This window comes from Choloepus didactylus, chromosome 1, assembly GCF_015220235.1.
Source record: "Choloepus didactylus isolate mChoDid1 chromosome 1, mChoDid1.pri, whole genome shotgun sequence".
Classification (NCBI taxonomy): domain Eukaryota; kingdom Metazoa; phylum Chordata; class Mammalia; order Pilosa; family Megalonychidae; genus Choloepus; species Choloepus didactylus.
This window is the reverse complement of record NC_051307.1, coordinates 235,821,329-235,835,765: the sequence shown is the minus strand read 5'-3', so window position 1 is coordinate 235,835,765 and position 14,437 is coordinate 235,821,329. Positions and strand designations below refer to the sequence as shown.

Sequence of the window (14,437 nt, the reverse complement as noted above, 5' to 3'; positions counted from 1 at the left end):
ATATGCTTTGCCAGTGGCTTTGAATTACAAAGATTCTGATTCTGGCCCCATCTCCATGCAATCTTATAGCTGTGGGACTATCACATCTGACTGAATAAGTCTTTGGTTCTTAATTACAAATTCTGGACAGAAAGAACAAATTGAGACAGCTCGTGGTACAGTCAGAGGTGACCAAGGGAGGCAGGCCACATGGTATTCAAGGGGACTCCAAGAAGAGCACATGCTGGGCATCTTAAGCAAAATGGACTACCTGCAGGATCAGGAGTTCCCTGCAGGGTTTAGAAAACCAGTAGTTCTCAGATTCCTTCTTGAGGCATTATGCACCGGGGGCAGACACCTAAGTTTGAGGCCTATGTCCATCAGCTATTAGCTGTATGACTTTGGGGAATTTTCTTACCCTCATCTGAAAAATGGGCATAATAATAATAATCCCACCAAATAGGGCTTCTATAAATACTAGATAATAGAGCAGAAACCCTTGGAATCATGTCTAGCCCATAGTACATGCTAAGAGTATATTATCTATGATTAGTATTGGTCCATAAGGCTTTTGGCAAAGTAATAATTTCAGACAAAGACTCAATCGATGCACTGAATGAAATGCACAGTGACAGACTTGCAAATAGATTATCCACTGCCTCAGACCTGGCTAATCAGAACAACAGGGAAAAGAGATTGAAGTTGATATCGAGGGCAAAGGTCCTTAGTCCCCATGTTTATGAGCCTCTAGCTGATCTAGCATTTGCCACCTTTTGAACTTAGGGAGACCTGCTCCAGCCTGGGATGAATTTGTTCTGTTCCAAATTCCTAAAGTGCTAAGCTACTGAAACTTTTGCATGATCACCTTTATATACAGTGAGAACCTACCCCACTGAAAAGAGGTGGGTGGGTGAAACCCAACATTGCATATCCTCATTAAAGTAGGGAGTGGGAGGCAAGAAAGCCAATTACAGCAGCCTGGGGCCCCTTGCAGGTGATGGCGTCAGGGGCTGCCAGCCACTCTTGCCTCAGGGCATCAGATAATAACTTCGGAATCAGGACTGGGCACAGCCAGCCAGACTCAGCATGTACTTCACCGTGCAATGACATGAAAGGCAATACCTTTCAAAACAGCAACAATGTCCCGAAAGCAGCAGGGAGATGGAGCATTTAATAGGCACGTCCTCCTAGTAGGCAGGTGTCAAGGAAATTGGTCTCTAGTTGCCCATTATATGTTACCCAGACATTGAGGCAGAGACGGCACAAGAGGTAAAGGAGAAACTCAAACACAGTTTCACAGTCAGGATGAGTGGGTGGGTTTTATTAGAATAAATTCTACTAACTCATGAGAGGTCCAGCATTCTTAATGTACCACAGCTATGGGATGGAAATGTAATGAAAGTCAAAAAGAGTTTAATAAGTTCACAGATGACATTCTCAATATGGAAAAAAGTTAGGAAAAAGCAGGGCTACATTTGCACTGCGTCTGCAGTTTTGCCTCCCAGAAAACATTAGTGATAAAAGTCTTTAATACCTATAGTGTGGTTTGAAAAGGATTTTTCATGGCTTATGTTCCCAAGTATAATCTCTTGAAAATGAGCCCACATATAGAACATCAATGTGATAACATAGGTAAAATATCAAGGATGGAGCCTGGCATGTAATAAATGTCCAATAACCACTCCTGATTATTTTTCTTTCATTCCTTGTATAATGCACTCCAGAGGGCTAGCTCATCGTTTATTTATTTGTATATAGTTGACAAACATCCATAGAGTGATAAATATATGCCAGGCAATTCTCTGGGTACTTTATGTATAATAACTAACTTGGTCCTTACCACAACTCTACTAGGTAGAGTCAATTAAAATTCCTACTTTAAAAACAAGGAAGCTGAGCTAGTAAATGGTGAAGCCAGGATTTGAGGCCTAAAGCACAGGCTTTTAATTGTTAAAGGGGGTCTCTCTGTTTTCTGAGGACACAGAGGAAGTATATTTATCTATTTTATGGGGTCCTAGGCAGTGACTGCCACATAGGAGGCATCCAGTATCAGCTTATGGAATATCAGGAAGAGTGAGCAATACACCTTCCTAGGACCCTGGCACATGTGTTTGCCATATGCATGAAACAAATTCAGATTTTCACTGGAGGACTTAGAGGAGAAAGTGCTTTATGGAAAAAGTAACCTCTTGTCACTCTGTTCCATCAAACCAGATGGACCCTAGAGAGCAAGTATTTTCATTAAAATGTGTTGAGTTTTTTTTTATCCCATTACCAAGGCACATAACCAAATATCCTGAAGTTTTATGTTCAATAAGCTTGAATTGCTGAATTTATGTTTAATAAATTATTGAATTTATGCTGAATGAAATGTTCCATTTCTTGTCCAATCACATGAGTGCTGCAACCTATCCATTTGTTTTTGTCCCTGTTCCTGCCATGGTGGGGAGAAAGACGTCTATTAGGATGTTATCTTTTTATGGGTCTTTTGGTTGCAAAGGAATGATCCAACTTCAGGTCCAGTTGGATTTAGGGTTCAAATGGTATTGGTGTTCAGCTACTCTTCCATCTCTACGATCTGCTTTTTCCCATTGTGGCTTCATTCCCAGCTTCCTCTCTCAACACAGTAAAATGGTTACATCTGCTCCAGATTTTATACTTCTCAGCCCGACAGTTCATGAGAAAAGCATCATATCAACAGTACACACTATCAACATGTGTTAACGTTCATTTGAACCTTGTCACCTTTAAAACTTCATTGTAAAGTTACTCTCCCTCTTCACACGCTGCACTTTTAGAAAGAAGTCACATTTAAGGAGTGGGATTTATTCTCCACCTCCTGAGGGCAGAGTATTTACATAAACTATTTGGAATTTCTCTGCATGAGAGATTTGTCTATTCTACCCCCATTTATTTATTCAAAGATTTATGTGTACCAGTATATATTCATGGATATTTATTTTATACTGGGTTATAATAGAATACTACTTTATTTTGTTGCTGAAATTATTCTGACATTGGCCTATGGGAACACTTTGAGAGCTTTTTACATTTTGTAATTATGGGTAGGTGACATGGTACCTTCTTAGGGTTTCAATTTTCATTTTGGTGAAACTCTTTTCTGAAATGCCTTGTTAGGCATTTGCTCATTTCTCTATTGAGCTATTCTTTTTCTCATTGATTTCTTTTTCTTTCATTATGCTAGATACTGATTTTTTTATTATATATGTTAGAGATAGTATCTCATGATTTTAGCATGTCTTTTATTTTTAGCATCTTATGAGATACTGAAATTTGTAGCATTAATGTAAATAAATATTGATCTTTCTCTTTACGGCTTGCAGCATTGAAAAATTAGTTAAGAAACTCCTCACTCCTTGAAACAATAAAGATATTCTCCAAGATTTCATAGTTTTCTTTCATCTGAGTGAAATTCATTTTTGTATATAGTGTGAGGTAGGGGTCCAAATTCTTTTGTTTCCATATAGATAACTAACTGGCTCAGTGCCATTTATTGAAAAAGACATTATTTTGCCAATGAATTGACATCATTTAAATTATGTTACAAATTGAGTTTTCACATATGTGTGGTTCCTGTCCAGGCTCTCATTCTGTCCCATTATTTGACTTTCTATCCCTGATGGAAAATATATGACCTTAATTACCAAAGCTAAATTTAAAAAAAATTTTCAAGAAATTCAAGTCCTTCAAATTTCTCATCTTCAGGAATGATTTGGAAATTCTTTGTCATTTGCTTTACCATATATATTTTAGAATCCTGTTGTTAAGTTCCACAAAAATCATACCAAAACAACAAAAACAGTTGGAATTTTCATGGAATTTAATTGAATCTATAGATCAATTTGCAGAGAACTTATCTCTTTACAATATCGAGCCCTTTACAATAATCCAATCCATATGTATGATATATATATATAACATTATATATTATATATATATATATAATAAGGTGTTCTTTAGTGTCTTTCAATACTGTTTTGAGATTTTCTCCACAAAACAGTGTCTTTTTGTTTTGTTTTGTTTTATCCCTATATACTCAACATCTATTGAGACATGGTTCATAGCAGAAACTAAATAAATATTGATGAAAGGAAAAAGAGATAGAAGGATGGAGGCAGTGAAGGAGGGAGAGAGAGATGGAGAAAGGAAGGAATGAAGGAAGGAAGGAAGGAGGGAGGGAGGGAGGGAGGGAAAAAAGGAAGGAAGGAAGGAAGGAAGGAAGGAAGGAAGGAAGGAAGGAAGGAAGGAAGGAAAGGTAAGCCAGGGCCAAGTCTTATAGGGCCTTGGAAACCAAGTTTATATTTTTTACAGTGGATCAGGAGACATTAGTGAAGAGTTTTCATCAGGAGACAAACAAATTCAAATATATCTGGAAGTCTCAAGGAAAATGGACCAGATAGGAGGAAGGATCAAGGCACAGAGACCAGCGAGATGAAATTGCACTGGTCAGATGAACTGTTTACAGACATGTGCACTGTCAAACAGGAATAGAAAGAAGATAAAAGATTTATCTACTAATTAGAAAAAAATTAGAAAACAGTACATTGACAAAAGTAAATAATTTTTGTAATAATCTACCAAATGATGCTTTACAAATTCTATTTATAACTTAAGAGCTAAAGTGAATTTTAAAAATCCAGTCATAGTTTCAATTCTACTGTGATGACTTCCAGGATCTGGTCAATTATACCTAGGATGCCAAAACTCAAAAGGCAAGAAGACCCCTTGTAACCTGAGCAATTCGTTTTACCTCAATGGGTTGAGTCCCCATTTTGGATGAAAAAGGGGTTTGGTTTAGATCACTGAAGTTACTTCAAATAGTAAAAGGTTATGAGTATGTGTTTCCAGGCACCATAATAACCTCATTATTGAAACCCAGAATGAACCTGGCTCAGCAGTTGTGAAACTGCAAGATACTTTCACTTTGTTTGACTATGAAATATAGGCAAGGGGTTGAAAAGTCCTAAAGATATAGTTGGGGAGAGAAAAGTCAGTGTATTCCATGCAGTTTCCTACCATTCCTTCTACAACACCCCCATAATATTTTCCACTCAATTCACACTCTACCTTAGATTGGCCAATGTATAGATCAGCCATTGCCTGAAACCTACTGAAAGACAAAGTTATTGTCTGATTCATCTTTGCTGGAATGAGGCTTTGTACATAATAAGTGCCCAGTACAGCTGATGTTCCAAAGAGAACAGACCTATTATCTTACTTGAAAAAACCTGCTATTCATAGGCACATACTTCCCGGGAGTAATTCAGGACTACAAATGGTGATTTCTGCATGTTGGGATCTCTACTAGGAATCAAAAAGGTATATCTATTCAGATCTATCAAAAAATCCCTTTGGAAGAAGTCACCAAAGGCAGCTCACCTGGGTACTGAAAAGTTTCAGGAAGTAGTGACAAATTCAAGTGTTTGTACTGTTTGCACAAATATCAAAACCACATTTGTCAGAAGATCAAAAAGCAAAATACTGAATGATTTTTTTCACATTATGAATTAACATTCCTCTGTGTGTGGCTGGTTAGTTGTAGCCAGCAGCTAACCACTGAGGCAAATTTCAGTTTTTCTCCTTCTTGAACCAAGATATTTAAGGAGTGATATAACTTACAATTCAAATCAGGCCAAGAAAGCAGCACTAAAATTTCCCCCAACATTACATTATGAACATTTTCAATGATACAGCAAAGTTGAAAGAATTTTACAGTGAACACACAAATACCAACTATCCAGATTCTACTATTACTATGTTACTATACTTGTTTTATTACGTATCTATCCATCTATCCATTCCTCTATCCATGCATCAGTCTTCCTTATTTTTTTAAAAGTATTTCAATTCATTTATAAACATCAGCAAGCTTTTCCCTAAAAACTTCAGCATGCACATCATTTACTACAAAGGTATAGAGTACTGACCTTGAGCACACAGAGGTCACGTGTAGGTGAGAGGGTAATAGTTCCCCAAAGGATGGCTTGCTCTGTAAGTGCCATGTCCATTATCAGAAGTTGAGCCAAGGTTTTCTGATTCCCTATATTCTTTGCTGACTAACGTCAAGGCTTACAATCTAGACGTGTTGTTTACTTAATTGTATTGATCATAATTAATACCATGGCTCATAAGAGGGAGAAATCATTTGAACCAAAAGAAAAATCTTCATATAAGATACAAAATTTGGCTGGTCTATGAGAAATGAGTAGGATTTCAATGCTCTCCCACCTAACACACTGTTCTGCTCATAGGAAATGCTTAATTAATGATTGTTCATATCAATTTCAGTGTCTTGTAGGCAGTTCTTACCTCTTTCAATGACTATTTAACATGACTCACCTGAATTAGTGGTAACATGTTCTACTTCACAAAGCCCTTTCCCTGCCCTTCTTTCTCTGATGCACAGATCATACAAAATAAAGGAAATTTTAAAACCTACCCGTTCTCCACATTAGTAATGGGTTTTTATACTCTGCTTCTCATGCTGGTGTCTTAATTATTGGGTCCACAACTTCCAGGGTATTATATATGTCATTTGATAAACTTTCCCTTCCTGTCCTATCATTTTTAGGAGTTGTGGTTTTGAGTAAAGGAAAAGAATAAGTATTAGGGTGGAAATTTAACTAGTTCTTCAAAAATCAATGTCCATGAAACAGAAGTCAGACAAACCAGTATGCCAACCACCTTTCAAGTGACAATGTATGCATCTATGCCGTCTGCCATCCTTATGGCTCTTCATCTTGCTTCTAGGTCTTGTAGAGCAAAATCTAATAATCTGATGAGAGATCCATTCAAAAAGTGCCTGGTTAGCAGATTTTCCCAACAAGGCAATGTTTTGATAGTGCAATAGACTTAGTGCTCCAAGGTACATGTGATGAACTAGATGTAAGCTCAGGAAGAGCAAAGATAGAGGCTGTTTTTGCCTATGATTGGCTACTCAGAAGATATCAAGGGGCCTGGTACATAGTAGGCATCATTCTATAAATATTTTTGAGTGTGTGCATTTTAAACTATTATTTATTATAACTACACAATCATTTAAAATACATAAATATAACATATTTAATATTATTATATTGTATATATAATAGCCTATAATAATAATATATTAAATGATAACCCGAAAAGGGTTGACAGAATAGGTTCTATATAAATTTGCTAGGACCTTTGTAATAAATTACACAAACTTGGTGGTTTATATAAAACAGATTCATTTTCTCACCTTTATGGAGAACAGAAGTCCAAAATCAAGGTGTCAGCATGGCTACATTCTCTCTGTAGTCTCTAGGGGAGAATCCTTACCTCTTCCAGCCTCTGCTGGCTCCAGGCTTCCTTGTAGCTGCATCACTCCAATCCTTGCCTCTGTCTTCACATAGCCTTCTCTTCTTTGTCCATGTTTTATTCTCTTCCGTCTCACGCCTCCATTGGTGGGATTAAGAAAGACTTCTTGACCAAAAGGGGGAAAAGAAAGGTAACAAAATAAAGTTTCAGTGGCTGAGAAATTTCAAACAGAGTCAAGAGGCAATCCTGGAGGTTACTCTTATGCAAGCTCCAGCTAGATATTCCAAAAGGCCACAGTAAGCCAAGCCCTAACCAAGTCCCCCAAATACCAAAGAATACCTAGGTCCCTATATGAGACTCTATAAAGGTTTCACTCACTAAGTTTAGTTTTCAGGAACTTAAATCCTCCAGAGTGTTCAGATGCTAGACAAGTCCCCAAACCCAGAGGCAACAGCCTCTTCAAGAACATCAACCAGATGCAGCCCCTTCCCCATAATGTCGACATCCCTTTTCAATATGAACAAGTTGGCATGGTCACTGCCCAGATATCCCTGAAGGTTGAGACAGTGATCAAACGAGAAGGATGGGTAGCACAGACAAGATAGGATTTAACAAAGGATTATGAATACTGAATCTCTCTCTCTCTCCCTCTCTCTCTCTCTCTATATATATATATATTATATATATATATATAAATATATATATATATTTGATGCTAGGGTATTAGAATAGCTAGAGGGAAATAACTGAAGCGGCGGCACTGTAACCCATAACACTCTGAAATCTGCTCTATAGCTACTTGTTAAATTGTATTTTGAAAGTTATCATCTTTCTGTATATATGCCATATTTCACAATAAGGAAATAACTGAAATTGTGGAACTGTAACCCATAACATTCCTTGAAATTTGCTAACTACTTGTTAAATTGTACTTTGAAAGTTATCACCTTTATGCATACATGTTATATTTCACAATAAAAAATGTGGGGAAAAAAATCTGTTATGGAAAAAAAAAATCTCCCTCTCCCTGTATCTTATAAGGACAATTTCATTGGATATAAGATCCATCCAGATAATCCAAGATGTTCTCATCTCAAAATCTTTAACTTGACTGCATCTACAAAGACCCTTTTTCTAAATAAGGTCACATTTGCAGTTCCTGGAGTTAGGATATGGACATATCTTTTTGTGAGCCACCCTTCAACCCACTACAGGTACTAATTCAATATGTGTTACAAATTAGCAAAACCTGTCATGTGAAATAATAAAGTTCAAGAGAATATGGTGCAGCAAAGCTTTTAAATTAATATACTATATTTAAGGAACTATTAAGAAATAGGACCAATATACTTTTAACTTAAGCTGCAATTTCCCTTTTTAATATATTCACCATATATAGTATATCTATAACTTCAGTCATTAAAAATTTTTAACAAACTGTTGCTGTAAAAAATTCATAATTTGCCATGAACAAAATTAACACTAGCAAACACTACTATAGATCTTATGGTTGCACTTCTAATAAAGAAATACTCTTTGGAGAAACATCTCTGCTATGGAGCTGGGTAATTCCAGCTCATCTTCAAAAATATCTGTATCCAAGGCTATTAGTCACAGAGCTGAATTCACTGCAATAGGAGATACAGGAGTTAAAGTGCAAAACCATGTACTTGCTAGATTTATTGATGCTTTTTCCCCTCTATAATTGAAAATATCAAGTGACATATATAGATTGCACACTTCTTCAGTAATTTAATAAAAATGTAGCACATTTTTAAAATGTGTATGTAATCAGTAGCTTAAGGTAAGGTAAACTTATTTCCAAATTTCTTTGCTTCTCTTCTGCCATTTCTGAGCTACCTATGGATTAACGGCTCTATAGAAATTATACATAATTATTTTGTGGCTAGTCAGAAAGCCAGAAACATCAGACCAATGGTATTGTTTGGATCACATTCAGTTTGTTAAAAAAAAAAAAAAAAAAAAAAAAATCCAACATGATTTCTGAGCCAGGAGCTAGCAGATGATTATACTTGTACATGAATTAGTAGACAATGGCCCCAAATTGGCACCATAGGTTGACAAGTCATCTTAGATTTTTATGCCATTCTTAGGTATTTTCTTTATCCTCCTCCCTAAGTATCTTAGAAGGATATTACCCAGATGCCATCAAACTGGAAGCTGAATTTGGGAGGGCTTCTAGATAATCTGGAAGAAATGGAAGAATTCCTAGAAATATATCAGTTGCCTATATTGACTCAAGAAGAAATGGAAAACATCAACAAACATATAAAAAGTACAGAGACTAAAACAATAATCAAAAACATTCCACCAAAGAAAAGTCCAAGACCAGATGGCTCCGCAGTGACTACTACTAAATATTTAAAGAAGGATTAATATCACTCCTTATCAAACTCTTCCAAAGAATTCAAGAGATCCACAAACTGAAGAATGGATAAATAAAATTTGATATATACATACAATGTAATATTATTCAGCTGTAAAAAGGAATTAAGTCCTGACTCATGACAACATGGATGAATCTTGAAGACAACACAAAAGGACAAATATTGCATGATCTCATTGATTTAAAATAATTAGAATAAGCCAACTCATAGAGTCAGAATCTAGAATACAGTCTACCAGGGGATGGGATGGGGATAGGGAATAGGAAGTTAAGGTTTAAAATGTACAGGGTTCCTATTTGGAATGATGGAAATGTCTTAGTAATGGATGGTGGCGATGGTGGCACAACACTGTGAAAGGAAATAATAGCCCTGAAATATATATCTGAATGTGATTATAAGGGGAATTGTTAGATTTTACATATGGTAACAGAATAAAAATTGAAAAAGAAAATCCATGGAACTATACCACACAGTGAAACCTAAATTAAACCATGGACTACAGTTAACAGTACAATTATAAAATGCAAGGTATTAATAATTGGTTGGTATATGGGAATCCTCTACTGTATGCATGATAGTTCTGTAAACCTACAACTTCTCTAATAAAGAAAAAATAAGAATTTAAGAGGAGGAATCACGTCCTAATTCATAAAGCCAGCATTACATTGATACCAAAGTCTGGCAAAGACTTCAAAATAAAATCACAGAACAATGTCGCATATAAACATAAATGCAAAATATGCTTAATGAAATATTACCAAAGTGAAATAAATGACCTTAAAAAATATGCACCAGGGCCAAGTAGGACTCATCCCATGAATGCAAAGGGTGATTAAATATATGAAAATCAATCAATATAATACACTATGTGACTAGAACAAAGAAAGAAAACCATGTAATTATTTCAACAGATGCTGAAAAGGCATTTGACAAAATGCAGCATACTTTCTTGATAAAAACACTCAGAAGGGAACTTTCTCAACATGATAAAGGCTGTTTATGAAAAGCCCATAGCTAACATCATACTCAATGGTGAAAGATACAGCTTTCCCCGTAAGAACAGGAATGACACAAGGATGCCCACTTTTACCAGTGCTATTCAATATTTTCCTAAAAGTTGTTGCTAGAGCACTTAGGCAAGAAAAAGAAATAAAAGGTATCTAAATTGGAAATGCAGAAATAAAACCATCCCTATTTTCAGACAACATGATCTCATATATAAAAATCCCAAAGTAATCCACAGGAAAACTATTATAGCTAATAAATGAATTCAGCAAAGTAGCAGGGTACAAGATCAACACACAATAAACAATTGTGTTCCTATACATTAGCAATGGACAATATGAATAGGAAATTAAGAAAACAATTCCCTTCACAGTAGTATCTAAAAGAATAAAATATCTAGGAATAAATTTAACTATGGATACAAAAGATTTATATACTGAAAGTTACAAAACACTGCTGAAAGAAATTAGAGAAGACATATAAATAACAACACATTTCATGTTAATGGACTGGAAGAGTTAACATTGTTTATATGTCGATATTACCCACAGCAATATACAAATTCAATGCAATCACTATTAAAATTCCAGTAGAGTTTTATGCAGAAATGAGAAAACCAATCTTCAAATTTATGTGGAAGGGTGAGAGGCCCCAAATAGCTAAAACCATCTTAAAAAAAAAAAAAAAGGAAAGAAAAGAATGAAGATGGAGGACTCACACTTTCTGATGTTAAAATTTATTACAAAGCTAAACTGGTGAAAAGAGCATGATATTGGCACAAGGACAGAAATATAGACAGATGGAACTGTATGGTATTGAGAGTTCAGAAATAGACCTTCACATTACGACCGATTTTTTTTTTTTTTTTTTTTTTTTTTTGAGTGGGCACACCAGGCATGTTGTCTTCTGGCCCTGTATTTTACTTCAGCTGCTTACATGTCAACTCACTTTGCCAGAACACAAAAAGGAGCCTGTGGTTTAGCAACCTAAAATGTGAGAGTGCTCAGAGATGAAAGGACAGTACCACATCATGGGTTCAGAACTCCAATGGAAACTGAATAATGAAATCAGGGTTTGATATAAATCAAAATCTTAAGGCTCCTCATGGTCATTTCCTTAATTTCAAGGCACAGAGGCTCAAAATTTTTGTTTCCAGTCTTTTGCATGGCCCACATTATAAGCTAACTCCAGCCACCAACAGGACATGCACTCTCATCTGCAGGGGTGAGCTGGTTTTTCTCACAAGAAAGGCCCGGACAGGGATGACAATCTCTAGGGAGCAACAGCTTCAGTGTCCAAATGCCTTAAAGGCAGAGGTGGAAATTCAGCTAGGAAGAGAAATGAAGATGGCAGAGACCACAGGCAATTTGGCTCTAATTGAATGTATTATTTCAGTTTGCTTTGTTAATTAAGGAAGGATTTGCCTGCTTTGAGCAAAAGAAAAAAAAATCTCTGTAAGAGAATCACGCTTTGGATGTACAATATTTTCTTTAGAGACGATTATTTGGCTAATTTGGACACAACTGTGAGAATTCAGATTTTACTTAGGTACAAAGTCATCTTTCCTTTTTACACACCTGAAGAACCTAAATTCAGGGGGATCTGTTTCCACTAATGATCCCAGTTTACTATTCAATAATCTCCCCGAATCTGGGGATCAAGTGATCTCTTTCTCTTCTTCACCACCCCCCCCACCACTAAGAATCATCAAAGCACCACTAGCCAACAGCTTAAAAGCCCAAACTCCTTTTCTGCTTTTGCCCTCCTCTCCAGTGCTATCCTAAAACCATGTCCCCTCCAACAGAGTGCTATTTCGGCTCAACAGAATGCAAGGTTCTGTTTGCCACCACACCTTAGGGGGCAGTAAACTTTCCAATTTGACTAGCCCTCATGATAAAGGACACAAGAAATGGTAAAGTATTTTCAGAAATCCATATATGTGGAGAAAGGACTGTACAGTTTAACTCAAAACACACACTCCAGAAATAATGCCAGCATTTACCTCTCCAATGCCATTTCTCTGCTTGTCCTTTGGCATGAGAAATTAAGACTAACCATGACACCCATTGCTAGAATGGGCACACAATACCTGTGGTCTGAAACTTGTAGTCTTTGCTCTAGTTTCTGCTACAGAAAACACCAAAGACATCCAAGGCCACCCTGTCCCCTATCACCAGAACTTGCTGCTGGCCATTTCCAAACCACCTGATATCATTTAGAATTGAACTTGCTGTTTTTCTATCTTTGTAAAAAGAAATTTCACATACTCTGTGTTGAAAATTACATGTGGGAGAGAGGCATCCACTCTTCCACCAGCAGAGTCCACCCTGAACTGGTCAGTGCACTGCTTCACGGTGGCCAGGACTCTCAGGAGCTGTCGGTCCATGGCATCCGGGTGAGGCCCAGGGAGCACTGGGGAGGCACGGCCATGGAAGATTTTAAGGCAGACTGCAGCACACGATTCTTTAGGTAGTTTAGTCTGTTCCGGGTAGAAACCTGAGTGATGCAACACTGATAGAGAGGGACAAGAATTCTTCTCTCTTCCAGGAAGGGGTTACCAAAGCTTTTGGCATTATCAAGAAGCATGACCATATCAGCACCTTCATCATCTTAAAGGCTTTTGTAGTGATGGCAGTCACTATTGCCAATCAGGTAATCAAACCCTGATGTGTCGATGATGTCCCGGAGGCAGGGGCCAGAGTCACAAGGGGAGATTTTCTTCACAGTGTCTCAGTAGCTCTCATCATACTCCCACCTGGCCAATTTGCCCTCTTGGTAAGTTCTGCCCCATGGGTATCAGTTTTCTGCAGAGGCCACAAATCTGGGAGCCAGAGTGTGACAGATCCCTCTATTGTGTCTCCATCGGCACAAGCTGGCTCTGTTTCTCCGCAATGATAACACTTCCATAGAAGCAAGTATTGTTTCCCATAGTTAGGAAGGTGTTCAACAGCTGCTCCATGGCAACAGGCTTGATCTCTGTCCGCATATTAATTAATCTGCCAATCACACCAAGGCAGCTCAGCGGAACCCAGAATGCTGTTCAACTGAAAGGCTGCCACTTCTGCGCTATGTCTATCCTAACTGGCGTATGGGTCCCCTTCCACCACATAGTCTCAGCTATACAGCTTAGGTATGAAGACAACTTTCTGACCTCTTGCAAGTGTAAGTAAGGCTTTCAGTTGTGTGCCTTTGGAACTCACATCAGCTTTAATGATTTTCTTGGTGGCCATGGTATGCATGATTGTCCCCAGCTCTGGTGTCTCTTCAGCGTACACTTCCTGGGGAACCATCCACTGGGCTGTAATCTCTCAGAGAGACTTCAAGGTGTGGCTCAGCCTGGGCTTCAGCTCCACCAGTAAGCCAGTCATCATTCTGTGAAAAACTCTCTGGTCCTCCCAGTTGGCAACTGATGTATCTAAATTATCAATCAGGAAAACTCTGGTGAAGATAAAGATGACAAGGAGAATTGCTAGCAGCATGACTCACTGTTTTAGCTTCATGTTGACCTCTTTGCCTTTTCCACTGACCCAATCTCTCACTTATCAAAGAGAGAAGGTGATGATGGTTAACAAGGAGATTCCATGATTATACACACTGGTCCATGTCTTCTCTGTAGCATCTCCTGCAATCCCTGCCGGGCCTTAGGCTCGCTCCCAGACCACCTCTGCTGCCTTCTCCATTGCCAGGAAGGAGCAGTTGCATGCAGCGCTCACTGCCCCCAATCACCTCCACCACTGTGGCTC

General features: G+C 37.6%; 1 pseudogene; it reads right to left on the bottom strand.

Moving 5' to 3' along the window:
* Positions 1 to 12,974: 12,974 nt before the first annotated feature.
* Positions 12,975 to 14,194, bottom strand: LOC119529231 (annotated as a pseudogene).
* Between the last annotated feature and the right edge of the window lie 243 nt (positions 14,195 to 14,437).